The sequence below is a fragment of the Sciurus vulgaris genome (genome assembly GCF_902686455.1).
Source record: "Sciurus vulgaris genome assembly, chromosome: 11".
NCBI lineage: Eukaryota > Metazoa > Chordata > Mammalia > Rodentia > Sciuridae > Sciurus > Sciurus vulgaris.
In genome coordinates this window covers 91,983,869-92,006,216 of record NC_136472.1, presented here as the reverse complement: position 1 = coordinate 92,006,216, position 22,348 = coordinate 91,983,869, and positions in this window count along the sequence as shown.

Sequence of the window (22,348 nt, the reverse complement as noted above, 5' to 3'; positions counted from 1 at the left end):
CCACCCTATGTAAAACTGCAACAAGCCTCCTGCCTTTCGGTATCCCAATCTTCTTTACCCTGCTGGAGCAGACGCTGTTGCTCTCCTGCCTGTGACCCCTCAGCCATCTCTGTATCTAACCTGCAGCTGTGGTGGGCAGTAACTCACAAGTTGACAGCTTTCCCCATTAGGCTTCTTATATTTCTGTTTCACTTCCTGAGGGTTTTTTCCAGCCCTGAAGTTTGCTGAACCTGCTGGGAACAACCCTGAAGGGTGGAGGATTTAATGCTCTCAGGAGTACTCCTCAACTAATGAGGGACAGAGTTGGTGGATAAATAACCCAGATTTCCCAGTCCTCAGGGGAACAATGCTGAGATGCATTTTACTGATTTCTCAGTGGGTCTGCAGCAGAACTGAGCTCTCTGCTCAATACAACAGTAAACTGTTCATTAACCAACAGTTCATTGGCTCTCCTCCCTTCCCTGACTCTGTTTCTCTTCTCCCTCACTATATTTTCTGGGATTATCTTCTAAAAACCTTATTTCACCAAAGCTCTTGTCTTGGGGTCTTCTTTTGGATTGACCAAAACTGAGACACAACTCTACATTTTTATTTTTTATGGCACTTATTAACCTTTAACATAATATCAAATTTGTCTATTTCTTCATTCTCTGTCCCTCTCCTCTAAAATGTAAACCCCATTGTGATATTGTTATATAATTATAGTGTACATTTGGTCTTTATTCTGAGTTTCTGACACAAGAGTTTCTAAGACTCTTGGCATCTCTGGAGTGATGTCTCTTTTCTAATGAAGTGACTAACAGCTGGAGGTCTTTAGACAGCTTCAGAATGAGACCTGATTGCCAGAAAGATGAAAACACAATTAGAGGGTAGGAACTTTTAGTCCCATCCACTGAATCCAGGTAAGGGACAAAGACTGGAGGTTGAGTTAGTTGCTAATGGTCAATAATTCAATCCATTATGTCTACAGAATTTGTAACTTCCACTAAAATACTAAATGATGGGGTTTCAAAGACCTTCTAATATGGAAGAGTTATATATATATCCACCTCCACAAGGACAGGAGCTCCTGTACACAGGACTCTTCCAGCCCTCTTCTGGGTGTTTATTTGATATCTTTTATATCTTATATAATAAACAGCAAACATAAGTATTTCCATGAGTTCTGTGAGCACTTTACTGAATTGTTAAGGAAAGGGTTGTGGGAACCCCCAGTTGGTAGCCAACTCAAACATAAGTGGTTACCCACTACATATGATTGGTCTCTAAAGTGGGGGGGAGGCAACTTGTGAGACTGAACAATTACCCTGTGGGGTCCTCACTAGCTCCAGGTGGTTAGTGTCAGAATTTAATTATATTGTAAGATACCCAGTCTATAGAGAATTGGAGATTTGCTTGACGTAGACAATTCCCATGTTTGGTATCAGAAGTATTCTAAGTAGAGGAACATTTTACTTTTACCATGAAATAGGGACCTTTGTCCATTTCATTCATCGACATATTCCAAGTATATCAATGTAACAGGACAGTGCTTGTTATATAGTAGGTGCTTAAAATATTATTGACAGAATTAATGAAGGAATGAGACTTCTTGCCTTTGTTCATTCAGGTTTCTGCACACAATACTGGGAAGTCTACAAACATCACATTTTATTTCTCACAGTTCTGGGGATCTGGAGAGTTATGGTGCCAACAAATTTGGTATCTAGTGAGGGTCTGCTTTTCATAATTACCATCTCACTGTGACTTCACATGGTAGAAGGGATGATAGCTCTTCCTGGGGCCTCTTTTAGAAAGGAATTATTCTCCTCATGAGTGCCCCACCTCTTTGACTTAATAACTTCCCAAAGGCCCCACCTCACAATGCCATACCTTGAGAATTAGGATGTTGATGTATGAATTCTGAGGGACACAAACATTGCAACCAAAGTGCTTACTTAAACCTTTCTTTAAAAATATCTGTGTCATTTAGGATGACTTCAAGTGGAAATAATAGAAAACACAATTCAGAATGACTTAAATTTTATGATTTCTTTTCTTACAAAATTGGAAACCAACCAAATGCAGTGCTGCACCCCTGTAATCCCAGTGACTCTGGAGGTTGAGGCAGGAGGATCACAAGTTCAAAGCCAGCCTCAGCAACTTAGTGAGGCCCTAAGCACCTTAGCAAGACTCTGTCTCTAAATTGAAAACTTTTAAAGGGGACTTGGAATGTGGGTCAGTGGCAAGCACTCCTGGATTCAATCCCTGATACAAAACAAACAAACAAACCTGGAAACCCAAAGTTGGCATGGGCTCAGGAAGGAGGAAGGAGGACAAAGATGCTGAGTGGGGAAATCAGGAGTGTCCACTAATGTCATAAGGCCATAGTGTCTTCCCCACATGCACTTGGAGGAGAAGAAAATAACATTGCCCTTGGATCATTTAACTTAGTTTGGCTAACTAAGGGTAAAAGAGACAGACTATCTCTCTGGTCAAGTACAAAGTTGGTATTAGCTGTAGGTCAAAAATATAAGTGCACAGAAGACAAGTTGTGTTACCAGAGCAGTCAGTGATGGAAGAGGTCAAAATCTAGCTGTGCCTGGGAAGTCTGAATCTGCACTGCAGAAGCCCAAGCCTCGCCTGGACTTGAGGGCTCTCAGAACAGCCCACCTCACTATCTTCTCACTCCTGCTTACCAAACAACTACCTGATTCCTGACTCAGCTCCTGAGATACCTCACTGCTACTAAGGGTGACTGGCATTCTGGTCACTGGCAAGTTAAGCAAATGAGCCATGCATCTTTCTCAGCATCTCTTGTGAGTTCTATGATTCTTGTCCTTCACCAAAAGACTAATCAACTGAGTACATTAATTGCTCCAATTTTAGGTTCTACAAAAGAGGAATAGTATTGCATAGTAATTAGGCACACTAGCTTCAGAAACACGTGTCCACCTCCCATCTCTACCAGTATTAGCTGTGGATCCTGAAGCAAGTTGCTTGACCTTCTGAGTCTCATGTAAGATGGAGATAATAATATCAATTTTGCAGGTTTGCTGTGGAGTTTAAATAAAATAGCATGTGAAAATTCTTGGCACACAGCCTGGCAGGGTTAGGAGATGCTAAATGAGATGGAGCTCTTCTAATCAAGGCTGAGAACTAGAACCCTTAGTCTGTTTTAAAGTCACATTCTTGCCAGGCTATGGTAGACTGGCAGCCAACAATTCCTCCCCTGACAGTTTCTCTACCCCACCAAATGGCATCTCTTTAACTAACTTCAGCCTCCTGATGAAGTAGTCTGTTGAGGGATGATTGGGCCAATGGAGTGTGTTATTACTCCAATGCCCTATTTGTCTTGTTGACTAACTACATATCACAGCAGAAGTTTCTGTGCCTGTCTCCTTCATTCATCATGTCCACACACACGCACACACACGTTCACAAGCACACAGCACCCTATCTAGGCAAACAATCCATGCAGCCTCCAGAAGACAAAAACCTATTTGGCAACAACGTAAGAGATGAACGTTTGATGGCAAACTAAAGAGATTGGCTTCATTTACCTGGCTGATTCCAGTCCCCTGTTGCCTCTATACTGATTCTAAATAAAGAAGTTACTCATAAACTCTCTGGCATTTGAAGAAAGAATGTATCATAATTCTACAATATCCTATCATATGAGACTGAACAAGTGACAGTTTCCATGGGAATTTTAGACAATTTGATAAAATATCAACTGTTCTGGAAAAAAAAAAAAAAAATATCTTCCTCACATTATCTTTACCTTCCTTGCTGACAGGTAGCAGAAAGAAGAGAGGCAGGTGGGAAGAGAAAGGTCCCTAAGAAAGGGCCCTCCATTTCTGTGTACCTATAGTTCCACACTCAAGTTTGTAGTTGGCAAATCCATTGTTTTTGTGAAGTTATAACTAAGAAATTCTGTCAAAAAATATCACCTTTGTGGCAATTCTCTGGGTAAAAAATGAAATACAGGTAGACCCTCAAGCAGCAGTTAATCTGTTCTTCCCTCCTTTCATCTCTCAGATAATCTTCAAAGTGCAGAATGATTTGTGCCTCTTCTCTCCTTTCATTTTTTCTTCCATTGTGTTTAATCTGTCTCCCAAGATCCTAAATCGATAGGAGGATTCCCCTTATCTATATCAGAACTGGACTTCCCTGCCTACACTTGAACCGTATCTTCAGATGACCCTAGAGTCCTTGATTGGAAAGATCCACCTTTCTGACCAGATCCTCTGGCTTTAGGAGCTGAAAGAGGACTTTCCAGTTCTCAGGGAAGGTCCAGTAGAACATGGTTCTAGAACCTCTACAAGGACAGCTGATAAGGACAAGAGACAATCTGAGTCAAAAGGTCAAGGATGAGACCAGAGGATTTGTTGAGAAGAGTGAAGTTAAAACAGAACCAGGAGCCAAATTCAAAGACTGAAGTGAAACTGAAAATGGAAGAATAAGAAATAATATAGTATGCTGGAGGGTGTAGAAGAGAAACAATTGGGAGGGAGATGGGTAGATGCAGCCTGCCGCCTTTATGGGGTACATTTGGCTAGAGTGTCTGAGGAAGCATCAAGAAGCCAGGTAAGGCAGAAACAACTTATCTGCAAAACTGTTTCTTCAACCTCAGAGATAGACAAAACTTTAAAAACACTGGTCTCTTTCCTCCTCCCCATGGCAGTCAGGGCCCATGGGTAGGCCTAGGATAATGTTTCCCATGTTGACAAAGGGATATGTTCCCTGAGACGGGAGCAAGGTGGAGTGAAGGCATCTCAAATCCTAGAGGATTTGCAAATCTGACAGGCAAACAGGGTCTGAGCCCCGGAGGCACAAAACTAAAGTGCAGGCAACTCTACGAAGTAAAGGGCCAGAAGCAAATGTGAGAAACCGATGAACGATGTCCCAACAAAAGGGGCAAATAGCAGAGTATGGTCCTGATAAATTACTTAAGTTACGTGCACAAATGCAGGGGGTGGCGAGAGTCTCCAGGGGCATAAACAAGTCTGGAGAGCCCAAAGTACAAAAGTCTGGAGCACTGAAATGTCCATGGCACACATTCCTCCTAACTCTGCAGTCTGTTTTACGGATGAGGAACCAGGCTAAGGGAGGCCAAGCGATCTCTAGGTCACTGGGGTTTGAGGAGAAACCAGATCGTCTTTAACGGGTAGCAACTTAAATACTACTAACCCCAAAGCTAAGAAAATCTCTTTGTTCGTGTTTGATGCTACTTGGAAAAAAATAGTAACCATGAAAATATTAACAATAAATCTGAAGTTTTAGGGGGCAGGGTCATTCAAGTGGCAAAGCTCATTTAAGTTGTTTCCACAGAGGGGCAGGGCAGTAGAATTAGCTGTTTTTCTTCCCACCACCCCAAGGGCTCTATTTTGTTCTTTGGAGTACTGGGAGGGGACTTTCAAGCTGATTGTCATTAAAGTGCTGCAACACTGGGCTGTCCACTCTGGGCCTGTATGCAACCCATAACTGAGCTCTCTCAACAAACCATTCTTTCAACACAGGTGTTTACCAAGAACCAATTATGTCCCAGAAGGAAGCTGAATATCAAAGTCTGGTTCTCTAACTTTGAGACCCTCAACACACACAGTTGAAACAAAGAACAGTCTTCCTTTCTACAGTTGGAGAGTGGCTATGAGAACAGTACTTCAAAGAAGGGGAAGACAGTGTAGGCTAATCTGTCTGCCTTCATTTCTCCTACTGTTTTTTTTGCAGAGCCTGTGCTGGGTACTGGGATACTCAGTAAACAAGGTAAACAGGGCTCTGCCCTCACAGAGTTTAAAAATCTAGTCTTAAAATTTCATAGCCATGAAGAATGGGGAGGTTTTAAAGGCCTAAAGGGAGGAAGTATGGCAGTGTAGCAAAGTCAGCTACAGAATTACAGGCAAGACCAGGGGATGGGTGGAGGAAGGTAAATACGCTTGTCAATGTCATTCTAGGACAAAGAGGCCAAGTCAAAAGACCAGTTTAAGTTCATCCATCCTCTTATCTCTTTTGTCTGAATTTCTATGTTCCTCAAAAGAATGTTTTCTTTTCTGCAGATTCAAATTTCCAGCTTGGTTTTTACCTTCCTTACCCTATCTGATTTATGCTAACTGCTCACAGTAAACCATTGTCATCCAAGATGAAACCAGTCACAGTGGAAAGAGACCAGCCTGGGAACTGGTTGACCTGGACACATGTTAGTGAGTGTGGGAATATGGAGAGGAGTCACTCAGGCATTATGACCGGAACCAGGTGGTGCAGCAGCCAGACATCTTCTCAACCAGACAATTGGTAGTGATGACTCAGCTCAATGAAAACACTCACGTAATACATGTGCTGCTAGGCAGGTTACAAGGGAATTACCATCATCTGGTCCCAGTCTCCATATTTGTACACTGTAAGCATCTGCAAAGATACAACTGAAATAATAATAATAATAATAATAATAATATTCTAGAATCTAAAATTTCTGTGTAGAAGTTGAGTAAGGAAAGGCTAACTTATCAACTTAGAGAAGTGAGGAAGAAGGCAGGGGACCTAGGCTAGAATGACATCTGCACTAGGCTGGATCTGTAGCCATCTTTGGGTACACTGTATAGCAGGTTCCTTACACCTGGAATCCAAACATCATTTGGGGTCACCTAACCACTTAACGCCTAGATGAAATCAGTTCAAATGAATATTGTATGTCTTGTGGAAATTCAAAGCCTTTTTAAATTTTAAATATTTCTGCTAACTCTTGAGGAAATTGTTACCTTTCATGTGCTCTCTTTGTTTCAAATTAAAGTAATGGGAAACAAACTTAATCCCTTTCTTTTTATTTAGAAAACAAAATCAAAACAAAATAAACCCCTAAAACATTGAAACATTTGCGAATATAATAATTATGATTCTAGCAACCCAACTAAAGAGACAGCAAAAAAAAATTGAAGTTGTACCTTAGACATCACCCTTATAAATTTGCTTTACAGCCTTTCAACTCCGGGGAATTTTCACTGGCCACTTGTCCATGACAGTCTCCCATAATCAACTGCTTTCTCTCAGTACTGACTGCTGTCTCTCAATTCCCCACTTCTCAGACAGACAGACAGACAGACACACACACACACACACACACACACAGCTAGAGAAATCCAGCATTGAAAGCCTTGACTATTAATAGAAATGAATTATAAGATAAAGAGGGTCCTAGGATCAGGGTGGGGATGGCTCATGGGTAACCTCGAAATGTTGACTTTGAATTGTTGCACTCTGGCCTTTAGCATGTTAGCAGATCTAAGAGGAGTTTTAAATCACTGGAGAGTAATCTAAGATATATCAATGCTTCTACCTCTTTATTCTTCCAAATTTTGCCATCTCAGATCTCACTCTCAGCTCTCCTCGCCCGGGTAATGAGGGACTAGGTCAATAATTTGTTCCCATGCTGAAGTGAGGAAGGCAAAGCAGTGAGGAAAGAAGGAGGAGCAAAGACCAACCAATCCTCATCAAGCACCTGCCGGGCATTTTATTAAGCTACCCCTATGGATTGTTACATACCTTCATCCAAGCCTATTCTTGTACAGTACAGAAAATGAGATTTCCAAAGTGAAGAGAATTTTCCAGTGTTTTCTTGTACAGTAGTGGGTATCAAAGCCAACACCAAGAACATCTTTTGACTTCACTTAGTATAATAGTGGGCTTCAACTCAAGAAAATCTCTAAGGACAAACCTCAGGTTATGACTTTTATACAATATAGGAGGTTTTCTTGGAAAGTTTAGGGAAGGGAGAGGGGTATTCTTATATCTTTTACAACCATGCTATGTAGGTGACTGCCTACCCCCTCTACCACAGGGTCATCCCCAGTAGCATGGGTACATTTACAGTGGTAATGTCCCTCAGCAATGACTAGTGTGCTGGTTGTAAGCAGAAGGGTAGATCAGATCTAACCCAGACCTGTAAGAAAATTTCAGAAGCTTACTATGTCTGTAATTCACTGGCTAGTTGTAGGAGGATGGTGGTGGTTGGCTGTTTATGGCATTTCTTTTCAGTCTAGTGTTAATATGGGTAAATTTGACTTTTGAATCAAGCACATGCAACTCATCGTCCCAGATTAAGGAGTCAATGAAATTCCAAAATCCTTATGTAATAGATTTGAATTAGCTATTCAGATCTGTTGCCTACTCTAAGGTAGTATCTTCTTACAAAATACTGTTAAGGACAGCAGAGTCACTGAAATCTGGTGCATCAGTCAGGTTTTTCCAGGTCCTCCTGACAAAAGCTAGAAACCAGGTTCTCCTCCTGTGGTACAGTTTTTAAGATACTGTGTAGACCATCAGGTAGAATTGGTTCAGTGAGGCAACCATTGTTTTTGGCCATCCAGCAACAATAAAAGGGCAAGCATCTGGCCCAGGCCTGGCCAACTAGGGACCCATCATCCCTGTGGCAAGAGGGGTTGATTCAATGACAGGCACAAGACCTATGCTGGAGTAATCCTAAAGCTCTTTCTTCAAGTGTAGGTTATACTTTACTATATGAAGTATTTGCTTAAGCTAATTTGAATTAGTTCATGTTGCTTTCACTAAAAATCCTGAAAAAAATGTGATAAATGTCCTAGTTTACAATGCAGAGAATGACCAAAGGTCAGCTGAGTTTTACTTCCAGTTGGTCTGATCACACATGCTTCTTAATCCCCATACATGTTAGGTCCAACAGTGGTGAGACAAGGGTGTTGAAAGTGAAATTGTCCCCCTGGTTATTTGTATAGTCTTTTCTCTTGCAAAATATAAAACTTGCTTCAAGTAAACTGTGAACAAAATTCAAATTGTCTAAATTGCAAAATGCCCCAGGTCACTTTTATTCAGTCCTGACTTTCTTTCTTACTTATAATTATTTGTAAGATATAGTATTAAAAGCTATAATTTTTTAAAGGCAGGAATTATGTCTTATTCATTTGTGTTATTTTCACAGTGGCTAGGATGACCACATCATTAATCCAATGCCCACTAAACACTGTGCTAGGTGCCTCTCATACATTAAGACATAGTTTTAACAAAATTCCAAAAGATGAATGTTACTACTTTCATTTCTCAGAAAAAGACACTACGATTCTAGACGGTTCTAAAATGATGCAACTAGTAGATAAAAGGGTCAGAATTCAAAACCAGGTTTTTCTAATTCTAAGCTTATGTTTATGAAATTATACTCTACTGTCACACACTAAATGCAAAATAGATAAGCAATAAATCATTGTTAAATTGAGTTGAAAAATCAAAGCAGTGTAGTGAATAGGTAGAAAATTGCCATCCTAAAGCCAATAGCTTCCAAAAACAACATAAATTAAGTTCTAGTTATTTTGGGTATTAATCTTATTTCTTCCACTGAAGAGAAAATACTAGGGTACTGGATTCCTGATTTATATAATCTCATATTGTCAAAAATTATAATAATCAAAGTAAACATTCTGGAAATTTTTGGTTTTTTGAAGGGTTAGGAATGCAATTGGAGTCCCCAGTGTTTAATGATACCCATGCCTTTGCAATTGCTGTCAGCAGACACATGCTGGAGCGCCATCAGTAAACTCAGTAAAAAAGAACATGAAGTGTTGCCTAGCTCCCTCCATCACAAAGGAGGAAGCAGCAAGCATTCCTCAAGTCATGCAATTAATGGAGTTTTCAACACATCCTTGGCATGTAACAAGACTTCTCTGTCACATGCCTGCCAAGGCCTGTATTCTGACCTGGAGGCTATCGTTTGACTTGCTGCCTTTGCCATAAACATCGCTGACCTCATCAGCTATTGAGAAGCTGAGTGCAGGTCTCAACAGGTAAGAAGGCTTTGAACTTGACAGCACTACTAACTACAAGTTTCAGGCATTTCAAATTTCTGGCTGTGGGGGCCTAGTGATTGATTCGAATAGTACGGGAGGGGGTTACCTGGCAGAGGTAGGAGGTATGAAGAAGAAGGGCAGTGATTTCCAAAGTGTTGGAATGTTGGGAAATCCCAGATCCTGGGTAGGAGTCAAACTTACCGGCTCATCATCAAATAAATCAATCAATTTCTAACTTCCCAACACCTGCTTAAGGCCACCGTATGTGTTAAGTAGTTACAATGGCAAGAGGACAGAAGCAAGGGGGTGAAGGAAGAGGAAAGTAATTCTAAGATTAACAGGTCCCCATGCTACCTCTGTAATAAGGAAGAGAGGCTTGGAAAAGGTCTTCACCATAGTCAATAGAAAGAGAAATCAGGGGAGGAAGAAAAGTGGGAGGAGGAGGAGAAAGAAGAAGGATATAAAAGAGGAATTCTTCTTTAAATAAAAATTCTGTGTCAATATCCTCATGGTAAAATTCAAATGTAGTAGTCCTGCAATTTAGTGACAAAAGAGATTACAAGTGACCTGATACCTAGGTCCTGTTTAGCCAGGTTGAGTGGTCACTTCCCTTTTTTGAACTTTGGTCTTCATCTACAAAATGAAAGAGTAGGACTAAACTTGCTCTCTGAAAATTTAGTTTATAAGGTTGCAGGATTGCATTTTGTGAATAAACACAAATAAATTAAGTAAATAAAAGTTGAACTATTTTTTGCAGAAGTAGAGAATGAGAGCTGACATTTCCCTGAGTTTGCCATCTTCAAATAACACTCTAGTGACCATTGTACAGGGTGTCTTCAAGGATTTGCTTAAAGGAGCTTGAAAACTTCTCGTTTAACAATCTATAATGGTCCTCCCAGGAGTAATATTCTGTGACCAGTTATCTATGTATGATTCTCATAACTCACTGAGGAGGAGTCTTCTGAGATTGGTGTTGAGAAAGTCTGTTCTCCTAGCCTTGACTCCACAGAGAAACTACCTTGGCAAAGAAGTAAGTGACAAACCAGAAGAGCAAACTTGTCACAGATACTGGAATAGGCAGTTCCAGTATCTGTAGACCCACCAAACAGATTATGCACCAAGCACAGCTTGTTTTTCCTGAGGAGGCCTAATGGCATCACTCATGGGCTTCACCCATGAGTATCTTAGAAAGAATGAATAGATTGCGATGAATTGCTCCCAAAGGACATGAGCATTTGCCAAATGGGCTCACTCTTTGTGAACAGTGAGAAGCATGGCTATGTGCAGTGACTTAGCTGAGTATGTGAGAACATGCCTGCGTGTGTGTTTATATAGACAGATACCCATTTCATCTCTGAGCACTCTCCTCAATCCCTTATCTCCCGCCTTGCAATTCTCTCCAAATAAATTCTAGAAAATTCCCCAAATAAATAAAAATTCCTCAAAAGACATCCTCACGTAGCAGCTTAAGTTTCTAATCTCCCATGAAGCCTTCTATACCAGTCTACCCTCTCCTATAAACCTATCACTTATCAATCATTCCATACCTAATCTCTCCAGCAATTTTGCAGTGTTTTAATTTTCCATCAGTCAACCTCATCACACTGGCAAAATTAAACTTTCATGGAATAAGGAAAATGTTGTATTTTTTGAACCTCATAATGTGGATAGGAGCACAATTTCCTGAGCTTAATAGTTCTGGACCTGTCATTTTCCAGCTGTGTGACTTTAAATTTCCTGACTTGTTCCATTGTAAAAATTAGATATTAATAACCACTTTATAAGATTGATGTGAAAGGCACATAAAGAATTGAGGACAGTGCCTGGCATACAGTATCTGTTTTATTATTTGTGAGTCAACAAATTTATAGTGATAGTCAATTAATTCCATGAAAACCCACAGGAAAACAGGACATAGAGCATTGTAACTGTTTTCCCTGAAATGAATCTTTACATTGGTCCTTGTGAAAGAAGGTTTTCAGGTGTCATGTAAAAGGTAAGATGGAAATAACGTATTAGTCAGAAAAACTTGAAAGGTATATCCTAGGGCAGGAAAAAGGAGCCAGTCTTAAGGCTTGTCTGGAGGACATGGGGAGTGGCTGGGATGTCCCCTGAGGAGAAGGCTAGCCGTGAACCACTGCAGTACAGATTGGCAGTTCTTGAATCTCAGGAATTTGTTGTGGATCTTGAAGATAAGGGAGGAACCATGGTGGTTATGAGTAGCCAATGACATAAAAATCAGTCTAATGTTAAAGTCAGAACAGATGTTAAGAGTCATCAAATCCAACCCTGCTTCCCTGGTTCCTGGACTCGAGGCAGCTCCTTCCATCCTAATGAATGCAGCTATAGCTTCCAAGGCTAAGTAGGTGCTAACTCTAGAAGTTTCATACAGGCTTAAGTTATACTGACCTAGATTTAGGACTAATGAAGTACAAGGTTCTTTTCTTCAACCACTGGGCCAGAAAATCACCAAGGTTCTTAATGACAAAACTTAGGTCTGTATCAGGTTTTTATCAATAATGGCAGTACCAGTGGTCATCACCACAGTGAGCTCTATTGACTTAGAGGCTGGAGTTCTGCTGTACTGCTGGTCTTAATAGCCAGGAGTCCTATTTCTTGAAGCCAACATAGAGAACCATTGCTTCCTTATAGCCACCTGAAGGTAATTCTACCATGACAGTGATCCACAGATTAGTTTAGAAAGTCAGTGTCACTAGTTCCCAGAGTGAGGACACAGAACTTTAGTTCTAGGGATACCAATATATTAGGAAATTCAGGAAGACTGCATGTGTGTGGCTGAGGGAGATGAGCCATCCATTAGAAAATAAACTGCAAAAGTAACCAGGGAGGTCTGTGCCTCTGAGTTATCTGTCCACAGCATCATCTGGGTGGAAAGAGGGAAACTAGCCAACAAACATGCAAAAAATTGCTAAGTTTCCCTTGTAACTAAATAAATGCAAATTAAAACAACAATGACATACCATTTTTTTTATTTATCAGATTGGCAAAAATCTTAAGTTTGATAATACCCATTGCTGGCAAGGATGTGGGCCAAAAGTCATTTTCATGCACTTTCCATGAAGTGTGAGTTTATGCAATCTTCTGGAAGATAATTCAGTACAAGCACACAGCCATGCAGCTAATAACTCTCCTGCTAATTATTATCCTATGGTATGGTTGTATTTGCAAGAGTCTACCAATATATATGTATTAGAATATTCTTGGCTATACTTTATAAGAGAATGATAGTAAAAGCAACCCAACATCTGACAACAGGGAACCAGTTAAATAAGCTATATTACATCTGTAATATTGGACACCTAAACTGAAGAGGTGGAGCTAAGAGTTTAGAGAGACATCAAGGTAACTAAAATATAGAGCACAGAGTGCAGAAGAGAGGGCTGTAGAGAAAGGCAATTCTGGAAATCAGAAGTAGCTTCCCCATAGTATTTAAGAGAGTTCTGATCAACACACATGAGCAAGGATAGACTAGAAAGAATCATTCAAAAGGATAAGACAGTTTACAGTACACAGCATTCACACATGGTGGAATAGTGCCTGTTTCCACCCATGGGCTGAAAATTTTCTAACTCACAGCATATTAGGTAGAGTGCTCAGAAGGGACTTGCAGTAGTGGGCAACGTTTGCCCCTAGATTAAACATAAATTTAAAAATTTTTATAACTGGATCAAGATGGCAGACTAGAGGGTGACTGCATCTCCAGTCGCTCCAGAAACCAGGATCCAAGAAGGGGAGGCATTGAGAGGACTCGGACTAAAACAGAACCACAGGGTGAGTCTCCCCCCACCCAGCGAAGCTCAGCTGGGCAGCAAGCCCGGATTCGAATGGCTTATTAGAGTAGGACAGGGCAGATAGAGTCTCCCCCAAGCAGCTCTGTGCAGTCTGGTGGTGGGCTCCTCCCACAGGGACAGATCCTCCAGCCTCACGAAGCAGGCCCCCCAGTGAGAGCCCTTCTGCACAGAAGCAGCGCGGCCAGCTCCGGCCCACCCATAGGTTGCTTCAGAGACCAGCACAGGGCGCCAGGGACTTCCCCAAGCAGCCCAGCCCCCTCTGGCGGGAAGCACCTCTCTAGGCTAGCTTCTCAGGGCAACCGCCCAGTGAGAGCCTGTCTACACAGACCCAGCCACAAATCCCCAAGCCAGTGGAGACCTCTGACCTGCAACCAGCCTCTGGGAACAGGGCTGGGCAGCAAGAGACCACTCCAGGTCTCTCTTCCTGGAACCAGTAGCGGGCTAGGGGCAGCGTTCTTCAGAAGCACTACATTATCAAGTGAATCCAAGAATTCTGACTACTGAAGGCTGGTAGGTGATACACTGGAAATCTACAGGGACACTATAAGCCAATAGAGGAAATCTACAATATCACAGAGTCCCACTGACATCTGACCAATATGAGAAAACAAGGGAAGAAAATGTCCCAAACAAACCTAGATACTATATCAATAAAACCCAATTGACAGCACAGCAGAAGAAATGTAGGAAAGGGAGTTCAGAATGTACATAATTAAAACAATCAGGGAAGCAAACGAGGAGATGAAAGAACAAATGTAGGCATTAAATGAACGCACCAATCAACAGTTAAAAGAGCAAATAAGGGAAGCAAAGAACATTTCAAAAAGAGTTAGAGATACTGAAAAAAAAAAAACAAACAGAAATCCTTGAAATGAAGGAAACAATAAACCAAGTTAAAAACTCCATAGAAAGCATAACCAATAGGATAGATCACCTGGAAGACAGAACCTCAGATATTGAAGACAAAATATTTAATCGTGGAAACAAGGTTGACCAAACAGAAAAGATGGTAAGAAATCATGAACAGAATCTACAAGAATTATGGTATGTCATGAGGAGGCCAAATTTAAGAATTATTGGGATTGAGGAAGGCTTAGAGAAACAAACCAAAAGGAATGAACAATCTATTCAATGAAATAATATCAGAAAATTTTCTAAATCTGAAGAATGAAATGGAAAACCAAGTACAAGAGGCTTATAGGACTCCAATATGCAAAATTACAACAGACCTACACCAAGGCATATTATATGAAATACCTAACATTCAAAATAAAGACAGAATTTTAAAGGCCACGAGAGAAAAGAATCAGATTACATTCAGGGGGAAACCTATAAGAATATCAGCAGATTTTTCAATCCAGATCCTAAAAGCTAGAAGGTCCTGAAACAACATTTACCAAGCCCTGAAAGAAAATGGATGCCAACCAAGAATTTTATACCCAGCAAAACTTACTTCAGATTTGACAATGAGATAAGATCCTTCCATAATAAACAAAAGCTAAAGGAATTTACAAAAGAGAGCCAGCATTACAGAACATTCTTCAGCAAAATATTCCATGAGGAAGAGATGAAAAACAACGATGCAAATCAGCAACGTGAGGAACTAGCCTAAAGGAATAGCCCAAATAAAGGAGAAAACCAAATCATGTCAAAAAACTAAAATGAGTCCAAATGACTAGGAAATACAAATCATATCACAATAATAACCATGAATGTTAATGGCCTGAACTCATCAATCAAAGACATAGACTGGCATATTGGATAAATGAAAGATCCAACAATAGGCTGCCTGCAAGAGGACCCATCTCATAGAAAGAGATACCCATAGACTAAGGTGAAAGAATGGGAAAAAAACATACCATGCACATGGACACAGCAAATAAAGCTGGAGTATCATCCTCATTTCAGATAATGTGGACTTCAAGCCAAAAACTAGTCAGAAGGGATAAAGAAGGACATACACATACTGCTTCAGGGAAGAATAAATCAGCCAAGACATAACAATCATAAATATCTATGCCCAAACATTGGCTCATCCATGTACGTCAAACAAATCCTTCTCAATTGCAGAAATCAAATAGACCCACAACACAATAATACTAGGTGATTTTAACACACCTCTCTCACCGCTGGATAGATCCTCCAAACAAAAATTGAATAAAGAAACCATAGATCTCAATAACACAATCAACAATTTAGACTTAACCGACTTATATAGAATATACCATCCAACAAGAATGAATATACTTTCTTTCAGCAGCACATGGATCCTTCTCTAAAATAGACCATGTTTTATGCCACAAAGCTACTAATAGCAAATACAAGAAGATAGAGATACTACCTTGTACTCTGTCAGATCATAATGGATTGAAATTAGAAATAAATGACAGAATAAAACACAGAAACTTCTCCAATACGTGGAGATTAAATAATACACTATTATACAATGAATGGATAACAGAAGACATCAGGAGGGAAATTAAAAAATTCTTAGAAGTAAATGAGAACAAAGAAACATCATATCAAAATCTCTGGGACACTATGAAAGCAGTACTTAGAGGAAGATTTATTTCATGGGGCCCATTCAACAAAAGAAGTAGAAATCAACAAATAAACAACTTAACACTACAGCTCCAAAGCCCTAGAATAAGAAGAGCAGACCAACGCCAAAGTAGTAGAAGACAGGAAATAGTTAAAATCAGAGCCGAAATCAACGAAATTGAAACAAAAGAAACAATCGGAAAAATTAACAAATAAATAGTTGGTTCTTTGAAAAAATAAACAAAATTGATAAACCCTTAGCCACGCTATCAAAGAGAAGAGGGAGAAAACTCAATTACTAAAATTTAGAATGAACAAGGAAATATCACAATAGACACGAGTGAAATACAAAAATAATTAGAAAGCTATTTTGAAAATCTATACTCCAACCAAAACAGAAAACCTCGAAGATATCAACAAGTTTCTAGAGACATACGAACTGCCTAAAATGAACGAGGAAGACATACACAACTTAAATAAATCAATTTCAAGCAATGAAATAGAAGAGGTCAACAAAAGCCTACCAACAAAGAAAAGTCCGGGTTGTCAGATGGGTTGTCAGCCAAATTCCACAAAACCTTTAAAGAAAAGCTTATTCCAATACTTCTCAAAGTATTCCATAAAATAGAAGAGGAGGGAACCCTCCCAAACTCATTCTATGAAGCCAATATCACCCTGATACCTAAACCAGACAGAGATACATCAAGGAAAGAAAATTTCAGACCAATATCCTTAATCAACATCCACACAAAAATTCTCAACAAAATTTTAGCAAATCGCATACAAAAATATATTTAAAAGATAGTGCACCACGATCAAGTGGGTTTTATCACAGGCATGCAAGGTTGGTTCAACATCCAGAAATCAATAAATGTCATTCACCATATCAACAGACTAAAAGATAAGAATGACATGATTGTTTCAATAGATGCAGAAAAAGCATTTGATAAAAATACAGCATCCCTTCATGCTCAAAACACTAGAAAAAATTGGGGTAGTGGGAACATTCCTTAACATTGTGAAGGCCATCTACGCTAAGCTCATGGCCAATATCATTCTAAATGGTGAAAAACTGAAAGCATTCCCCCTAAAAACTGGAACAAGGCAGGGATGCACTCTTTTCACCACTTCTATTCAACATTGTTCTTGAGACTCTAGCCAGAGCAATTAGACAAAACAAAGAAATTAAAGGGATACGAATTGGAAAAGAAGAACTCAAACTATCCCTGTTCTCTGATGACATGATTATATATTTAGAGGAACCTTGGAAATTCCACCAGAAAACTCTTAGAACTCATAAGTGAATTCAGTAAAGTAGCAGGTTACAAGATCAATGCTCATAAATCCAATGCATTTTTATACATAAGTGATGAATCTTCAGAAAGAGAAATTAGGAAAATTATCCCATTCACAAAAGCATTGAAAAAAAATAAAATACTTGGAAATCAACCTCACAAAACAGGTGATAGACCTCTACAATGAGAACTACAAAACACTAAAGAAAGAAATTAAAGAAAATCTTAGAAGATGGAAAGATCTCCCATGTTTTTGGATAGGCAGAATTAATATTGTCAAAATGGCCATACTACCAAAAGTGCTATACAGATTCAATGCAATTCCAATTAAAATCCCAATGATGTAGCTTACAGAAGTAGAGCAAGCCATTATGAAATGCAATCTGGAAGAATAAAAACCCCAGAATAGCTAAAGCAATCCTCAGTAGAAAGTGCGAAAACAGGGGGTATCACAATACCAGATCTTCAACTCTATTACAAACAGGGCAATAGTACCAAATACGGCATGGTATTGGTTAGCCAAAATAGGACAGGTAGATCAATGGTAGTGCAGAATAGAGGGACACAGGACACAAACCCCAATGAAATACAATCTTTCTCATACTAGACAAACGGGGCCATAAAATATGTCAATGGAAGAAAGATAGCCTCCTTCAACAAATGGTGCCTGGGAAACTGGAAACCATATGCAAACAGAATGAAATAAACCCCTATCTCTCACCCTGCGCACAAAACTATCAACTCCACAATGGATCAAGGACCTTGGAATCAGACCAGAAACCCTGCATCTTATAGAAGAAAAAGTAGGTCCAAACCTTCAACTTGTTGGCTTAGGAGCAGACTTCCTCAACAGGGCTTCCATAGCACAAGAAATAAAAGCAAGAATCAACAACTGGGATAGATTCAAACTAAAAAGCTTTCTCTCAGCAAAGGAAACTATCAGTAATGTGAAGAGAGAGCCTACAGAGTAGGAGAATATCTTTGCCACTCATACTTCAGATAGAGTGCTAATATCCCGAATCTATAAAGAACTCAAAAACTCTACACCAAGAATACAAATAATGCAATCAACAAATGGGCTAAGGAAATGAACAGACACTTCACAGAAGAAGATGTACAAGCAATCAACAGATATATGAAAAAATGTTCAACATCTCTAGTAATAAGAGAAATGCAAATCAAAACTACCCTAAGATTTCATCTCACCCCAATTAGAATGGCGTTTATCAAGAACATAAGCAACAATAGGTGTTGGCGAGGATGTGGGAAAAAGGTACACTCATACATTGCTGGTGGGGTTGCAAATAGTGCAGCCACTCTGGAAAGCAGTATGGAGATTCCTCAGAAAGCTTGGAATGGAACCACCATTTGACCCAGCTATCCCATTCCTTGGCCTACACCCAAAGGACTTAAAATCAGCATACTACAGAGATATAGCCACATCAATGTTCATAGCTGCTCAATTCACTATAACCAGATTGTGGAACCAACCTAGATGCCCTTCAGTTGATGAATGAATAAAGAAACTGTGGCATATATATACAATGGAATATTACTCCTCCATGAGGAATGACAAAATTATGGCATTTGCAGGCAAATGGATGAAATTGGAGGATATCATGCTAAGTGAGATAAGCCAATCTCAAAAAACTAATGGACGAATGATCTCGCTGATAAGTGGATGAGGACATATAAGGGTGGGGGTAGGAGGGGTTAGTGTTAGGGTTAAGGTTAGGTTTAGGTTTAGGGATAAGGAGGGTGGTAAGAATGGAAGAAGAAAGGAATGTATAGAGGGAATAGAGGAGTGGGAGGGGAGCGGGGAAGGGAAAAAAATAACAGAATAATCAAGCAACATTGCCCTATGTAATTTATGATTTTTAATTAAAATTAAAAAAAAGAAAAAAAATTTATAACTAAAATCTTTACAGAAGGCCAAATGGATCAAAAGGTCCTAACTTGAGTGTATCTCAGAACAAAACTCGAGTAATATGAAAAATGAAAAATATGCAGTACCCATCAAGGTAAAATTGACCATGCATGTCTGGCATTTAATCAAAGATTACCTGACTGAACATGAAGGAAATATTACCTGAATAAGAAGAAAATCAATCATTGCATAAAATGCAAACTGAAACATATAATAAGAATAAGGAGGCAGATCTTTAAATACTAAATCAATTGCATTGATATGTACCAAATGTTAAGGGTATTGACACTATTAAAAGAATCAAATGAAACTTCTAGAAACATAAACATATACAGCAACTGGAACCCTCACAAACTGCTAATGGAAATGTAAATGGTGCACTACTTCGGAAAACAACTTGACAGTTTCTTTAAAATGTTAAACATATATGTACCATATATTATTTCAGCTATTCTACTCTGAAGTTCTATGCAAGAGAAAAGAAAGCATATGTCATATGAAGGTTTGCACACAATGCTCATAGCAGCTTTATTTGTAATAGTGAAAACAAAACAAAAGAAGAAACAAACAAACAAAAACCTAGAACAAACCAAACATCCATTGATAGGTGAGTAGATGAACAAGTTGTGACATATAAATAATGGTATATTATCAGCAGCAGAAAGGAATGACTATTAATATACTGGGATTAATCTCAAATAATTATTCTAGGTAAAAGAATCTAAAGAGAAAAGTACATACTGGATGATTCCATTCATATAAAACTCTAGACTTCTGCCTTGTTGAAGAAAAGAGGTAGAAAGGAAACAGAGGGAGAGCTTACAAAGTGACATGAAGAAACCTTTGTGGTACCCTGAACCTGAGTGATGGTTTTGTGGATGTATAGATATGTCAGAACTTCTCAACTGGAATACTTTAAATAAAGTGGATTATTATGTGTCAATTATATCTCAATAAAGTTGTTAAAAAAAAATGTTGGGGAGGGGAGATAGTAGTTGGTAGAGTGCTTACCTTGTAAGCATATGGCCTTGGTTCGATCCCCAGCACCCCCCCCCAAAAAAAAAAAAAGATGTTTGGGTTATACTACTGATATAAGAAAACTTCCATACTACAAAAACTAAAGAAAAACAGCACATACAGTGAATATTCTTTGGGTCACTTGATCCATACTTTAATATATAATGGTATGTGCATAAAAATTTTCTGGAAATAAAACAACAAATTAACAATGGTAATCTTAGGGAGTGTGTAGTGAACAAAGTATTTTAAAATGTTTATTGAACTATTCAAATTGTCTTAAATATTTTTTACTTAAAGTAGTGTTAGCTAAGTTTACAAGAGAAGTAAAATGAGAATATTTTTCCTTTTCTTTATCTGTATTGAAAATTTAAAGTCGATTTTGAGAAAAATAGAGGTAAGACTCTTTTAAAATAGAGTTCAGTAATTTCTTAAAATTAGACGTAATACATAATAAAATCAATTCCACATATCCGCACAAAAGTTTGCACTTAATGTTCATAATAGTAAAATATATCCATTAACTGATGAATGGCTAAACAAAATATGGCATTTATGCAATGCAACACCATTACACATAAGAGAGACAAACTACTAATATATGTTGCAACTGATGAAACCTAAAAGCACAGTAAGTTATAGGAGGCTGACACAAAAGACAATGCTGTGATTACATTTATATGAAATTGTAGAAGAGGTTCAAGTGGAACAAAAGGAAAATTTGTAGAAACACAATGCAGATCAGTGGTTACCTGAGACAGGAGATGGGAATGGGGAATAACCATAAGCAGGCACAACAGTAACTTTTTAGTATGACAGAAATGTTCCAAAATGGGTGATAGTCACACAACTCTATAAATTTACTAAAATCACTGAATTGTAGAGGTTAGGTTGTAGAATTGTAGATTTTATTGCATGTGAATTATACCTTGATAAAGGGATGAAAAACAAAAACCCAACAACTATGAAATCAAAGCAGTAACTGCAGGAGATGTTTGCTTTCCTATTAAAGCGGATGGAACTGTCTAAATGCTAAGGCTAACTGTCTAACAACAGTGGCCCTAAGATTGCAATCCTTATAACTGCTCCAGTTATAAGGTGGGTCTAGATAGTGGGACATTGCCTTCTTTGGATGGAGGGTTCTTTCATTTTCATTTCAAAAGTTGCATGGAAAGGACTGGCACGGTTCAGAATGAGAACTATAGCCTAGAGTGGTGGCATGTAGTTAGAGGCATGCTCTGGAGTCAGACTGAACTGGCTGCAATCCAGTTCTACCTCTTTGTCACCCTACTTATAGTGTTCTTGCGAGGCAGAAGTGAGATTACATATGTGATATGTGTGGCACATAGCAAGAGTGCAAAGTAAGATCTTTCACCTGCATGCTCTTAAAGCAGCAGGGATTGACTTGTGATGATCCATCCAACTTTTTGCTGAGTCCTGCTACTACCAGATCACCAGCAAGTTGATGGGAGTACATATTTGCTGAGGGAGCAAACAAAGATGCCCACTCTGACTTACAGCAGGCCTCTGTCTCCAAGGTCACATCACTGATTCATGTGCCTTAGACCAGGGATTATAATACTACTGAATTTTGTGGATCAATAGTTAAGATAACTTAGAGGACTGAAAAACATTTTCAATACCTTAAATTCAAATTTTTACTTTAATGTAATTGTAAATTCTTATACAGTTTTAAGAAATAATACAGAGAAATTCTGTGCATCATCTAACCTATCTCCCTCAATCTCATCTTGTAAAATTACAGGTTTTACATGAAATCCATGTTATGTTTATTTTTGTTCATTTTTACTATTGTTTCTTTACCTCTGCCTTCTGTAGGTTAATTTTTTATAGTTTCTTAAAGTAGAAACTTAAATTATTGATTTGAGATCTTCTTTTTAATATAAGCATTTAATGCTATAAAAACCTCTCTCATCAAAAATTTCGTGCTCCAGTTTCATTTACATT